Consider the following 5,000-nt stretch of genomic DNA (forward strand, 5'->3'; position numbering starts at 1 on the left):
CAACATGACCTCCTGCAACGACGCTACCGCCATCTATGAGACGCCAAGCCGACTAAGACAGCGATGGCGCCACAGTGCCCGCCTTTCGACGCCACCCACAAAGCCTGCAGCCTCTGTCGACCATAGCACCCATTCTCCAGTGGCTCTGCCGCACGAAGCCGTGGACCGGCAATGACTCCACCCGCACCCGTTCGTGGACCACCCCAACCGCCAAACGCGCACCTCCAGCGGATGAACGGCGGACGTTTCCCGCACTCGTAAAGTGCAATCCACCCCTATAACTTGCGTTTCATGAAGAGTTATTTCCAATATGCGACATTCCCGCTGTCCCTATACATGAGCCGCGACCTGTACCACTTACGAGCGAGAGACGCGATCGCGTTGCTCACTGTACGGCGTCCGATACCGAGCCATCAGCATGTCGGTCCCCATTCGCGTTGCACTCGCACTCGCACTCGCACTCGCAGTCGCAAAAACGTGGGGCAAATATATTACGCGGAAGAGTTATAACAGACCGAGCCCCACTGCATGGGGGGAGTCTTTGTCACTAATGTACACAGATGGAACATTTTGGACTGGAACCAGATTACCCGTACACACGGCGCTGATTAGTAATCAATGCAGAGCCATCAAATTACAGAATATATATACAACTGTCCGTATACATGCTGAAAGAGTGTGCCCACAATGGGAACCACACGTCAGCCAGACACTCTCATCACGCACCACTCTCTGCTTCTAACGGGCGCACATACAATATGTAAGCACCAGCATGGAACAACATCCAGTGCATCCTCTCCGCCACATTACACAATCCACACTATCACAACCAGACCAGGAGGTCCATGCGGAAAATAGAATATCCCCCCCTTTCGACATCCACCATTGCGCAGATAAGGCACCAATACCCACACATGTCCTATACAACGGTGCACCCAACATCACAATAGTACCTCCTGTCACAGCCCACAAACAATGACCTGAGTCAAAGACACAGGTCTGACACAAGCATAGAATTGGAGCGCCGCCTCTAATAAGCCAAAGGTGCATCCTGACGTGACAAATCTCATCATGTCACAAGCATTCACTTACTATAATCACTATCAACGAACGTGCCGCCCCCGCCCCCCCCCCTACACCTTTCCTTACAACAACGTGTAACCTAACCTAACCTATGTTGTACCTTAACCTAACCCATGTTGTGCCTTAACCTAACCCATGTTGTGCCTTAACCTAACCCATGTTGTGCCTTAACCTAACCCATGTTGTGCCTTAACCTAACCCATGTTGTGCCTTAACCTAACCCATGTTGTGCCTTAACCTAACCCATGTTGTGCCTTAACCTAACCCATGTTGTGCCTTAACCTAACCCATGTTGTGCCTTAACCTAACCCATGTTGTGCCTTAACCTAACCCATGTTGTACCTTAACCTAACCCATGTTGTACCTTAACCTAACCCATGTTGTACCTTAACCTAGCCCATGTTGTACCCTAACCTAACCCATGTTGTCCCCTAACCTAACCCATGTTGTCCCCTAACCTAACCCATGTTGTCCCCTAACCTAACCCATGTTGTCCCCTAACCTAACCCATGTTGTCCCCTAACCTAACCCATGTTGTCCCCTAACCTAACCCATGTTGTCCCCTAACCTAACCCATGTTGTCCCCTAACCTAACCCATGTTGTGCCTTAACCTAACCCATGTTGTGCCTTAACCTAACCCATGTTGTCCCCTAACCTAACCCATGTTGTCCCCTAACCTAACCCATGTTGTCCCCTAACCTAACCCACGTTGTCCGCTAACGTAACCCACGTTGTCGCCTAAACCTGCTCTGTAATTGTTATACGACTCGTTCAATTAGTGTAGTGTTGCCCACCCGCAACCCTCGCAATATAGTTCGCTACTCGCACTGCCCGCTCCCCTGTGTATCGCTTCATGTTAAACACCTTGCAAGTCTTGCTGACTTTCCACATGCTCCTGCTGTACACTGTAATGTGGATGGCAGCAGGACGTACATGCCGCCCCCCCCCACCCCTCCCCACGTCCCCACGTCCCCACCTTGCCCCCTGCCTTCGCAAGCTGGTTGGTGACAAGTTTGCATGTTCAATGCCCTTCGCATGCGACGTACGCAGGCTACGTTGTGGTGCGGCCTGTGTCAACTGTCCGCTGATGTCGTACGCGTGAACCACAATCTGTACTGCACATTCGTCCTTATGTACTGAATGATACATCGTGGCACATGTGTGACCGTACAACGACTGCGCCCAAAAACGGCGGACCATACAGTGCAAATATTGTGCACGCAGCTACGTGTCGTCTCCCTATGAGAGCTGGATTGCAGTGTGGTACGCCATAGAGACGTGTGGGAGGAACGGACGCCGTGGATGGCGATCAGCATGAGCTGTCTGTTGATGTATTCGGACCTAGTCGTCTCTCCTCACACACCGTGATGGCATGGTGCACCGCGTTCCATATCTGCGACATGCTACAGAGGCCGGTTGACAGTCGTTCGAGCAATGGACATCGCATACGTACGGGGGCCACCTTCCACGTATTGTCTAGGCGTGCACATTTTGTTGCGTGTATGTGGGCAGACGTAGTGTGGCGTGACACCTGACACAGGCATGCAATAATCGTTGAAGTTGCAAATGGCGATGGACGCCTGCGTTTTCTGGTGAAGTTACGCAAATGAAGAAATGGTAACCTGTTGTGGTGCGGTTGTTCTCGCTAGGGGTGAATCGGTGATGGCGACGATAGGTTGAGGTACTAACCGGTTGTTCCAGCGATACCCACCATGCCGACGAAACTGAACGGCATCTGGGTGTGAAGCGATACGCGGCGGTGGCTGGGTGGGACCGTCCCCGGCCGGTGAGGGGGCGCCTCCCGGCGTGCTGGCCGCGCGGTGCGTGGGCGCACGCGCTACAGCCGGCTGGTGGGGGCGGCCAGTGGCAGGCGCGCCGGCCGACGGACGCGGCAGGCGTCGCAGCTGCGCGCCGGCGCACCCTGCGCGCGGCGCCGTGCGGCCAAAGTAGGTCCTCGCGGGCCCGGTGCGAAGCGCGGTGGACATCTTCAGTGTGCTGGTCCGATTGAGGACTGTGTGCGTTGAGGATGCGCCGCCGCCCGGCGCTCGGCGCCGCGACGCCGTCTGCTGCTCGGTCGCCCCAGCGGTTCTCGCTGGTGGTTTGTATCGCAGCTGTGCGGATGTGTTGGCGCGTGCGCTGTGCTGGGAGAGTTCGCTTCGGCACCCAAGTGGGGCTTTTGTCCTTCTGTGGCGCTGGCGTTGGAGCTGCCGGTCACCGTAGGTGGCGCGTGTTGTCTCCCGCCGGCAATGCCACGACAGCACGCTCCCGGGCCTCTGTCGGCAGCGGCAAGCTCAGTTGGGAGCACGGGTGGTCGCACCGAAAGCGTCTACTCGCCTAACTCCGGGCGATTGCGCCTCTCTCGAACCCGACCAAGTACTTGGGACGGCGCTGCGCGCCGCCGGGACCTGAGAGGGTTTCGAGGTGTATTGTGCAGGGGAGCTCAGCCTCCTCCTGTTTGCAGAATGATTGAGCGGACGCTTGCGTGTTCGCGCGGGCCCCCGGGACACACTCCCGGGCGGCCGGCTGCTCAGCTCTAGTTGACGCAGCTCCCTGGTTGATCCTGCCAGTAGTCATATGCTTGTCTCAAAGATTAAGCCATGCATGTCTCAGTACAAGCCGCATTAAGGTGAAACCGCGAATGGCTCATTAAATCAGTTATGGTTCCTTAGATCGTACCCACGTTACTTGGATAACTGTGGTAATTCTAGAGCTAATACATGCAAACAGAGTCCCGACCAGAGATGGAAGGGACGCTTTTATTAGATCAAAACCAATCGGTCGGCTCGTCCGGTCCGTTTGCCTTGGTGACTCTGAATAACTTTGGGCTGATCGCACGGTCCTCGTACCGGCGACGCATCTTTCAAATGTCTGCCTTATCAACTGTCGATGGTAGGTTCTGCGCCTACCATGGTTGTAACGGGTAACGGGGAATCAGGGTTCGATTCCGGAGAGGGAGCCTGAGAAACGGCTACCACATCCAAGGAAGGCAGCAGGCGCGCAAATTACCCACTCCCGGCACGGGGAGGTAGTGACGAAAAATAACGATACGGGACTCATCCGAGGCCCCGTAATCGGAATGAGTACACTTTAAATCCTTTAACGAGTATCTATTGGAGGGCAAGTCTGGTGCCAGCAGCCGCGGTAATTCCAGCTCCAATAGCGTATATTAAAGTTGTTGCGGTTAAAAAGCTCGTAGTTGGATTTGTGTCCCACGCTGTTGGTTCACCGCCCGTCGGTGTTTAACTGGCATGTATCGTGGGACGTCCTGCCGGTGGGGCGAGCTGAAGGCGTGCGACCGCCCCGTGCGTGCTCGTGCGTCCCGAGGCGGACCCCGTTGAAATCCTACCAGGGTGCTCTTTATTGAGTGTCTCGGTGGGCCGGCGCGTTTACTTTGAACAAATTAGAGTGCTTAAAGCAGGCAAGCCCGCCTGAATACTGTGTGCATGGAATAATGGAATAGGACCTCGGTTCTATTTTGTTGGTTTTCGGAACCCGAGGTAATGATTAATAGGGACAGGCGGGGGCATTCGTATTGCGACGTTAGAGGTGAAATTCTTGGATCGTCGCAAGACGAACAGAAGCGAAAGCATTTGCCAAGTATGTTTTCATTAATCAAGAACGAAAGTTAGAGGTTCGAAGGCGATCAGATACCGCCCTAGTTCTAACCATAAACGATGCCAGCCAGCGATCCGCCGCAGTTCCTCCGATGACTCGGCGGGCAGCCTCCGGGAAACCAAAGCTTTTGGGTTCCGGGGGAAGTATGGTTGCAAAGCTGAAACTTAAAGGAATTGACGGAAGGGCACCACCAGGAGTGGAGCCTGCGGCTTAATTTGACTCAACACGGGAAACCTCACCAGGCCCGGACACCGGAAGGATTGACAGATTGATAGCTCTTTCTTGATTCGGTGGGTGGTGG

At 54.7% G+C, this 5,000-nt stretch overlaps 1 non-coding gene across 1 annotated transcript in view; it reads left to right on the plus strand.

Moving 5' to 3' along the window:
* Positions 1–3,631: 3,631 nt before the first annotated feature.
* LOC124772844 overlaps positions 3,632–5,000 on the plus strand; it is a 1,909-nt gene continuing 540 nt past the window's right edge. Inside the window, exon 1 of the ribosomal RNA XR_007014302.1 lies at positions 3,632–5,000. This exon is cut by the window's right edge and continues 540 nt beyond it. This is a non-coding gene — a ribosomal RNA (small subunit ribosomal RNA).

The sequence above is a fragment of the Schistocerca piceifrons genome, unplaced genomic scaffold, assembly GCF_021461385.2.
Source record: "Schistocerca piceifrons isolate TAMUIC-IGC-003096 unplaced genomic scaffold, iqSchPice1.1 HiC_scaffold_943, whole genome shotgun sequence".
NCBI classification, from domain to species: domain Eukaryota; kingdom Metazoa; phylum Arthropoda; class Insecta; order Orthoptera; family Acrididae; genus Schistocerca; species Schistocerca piceifrons.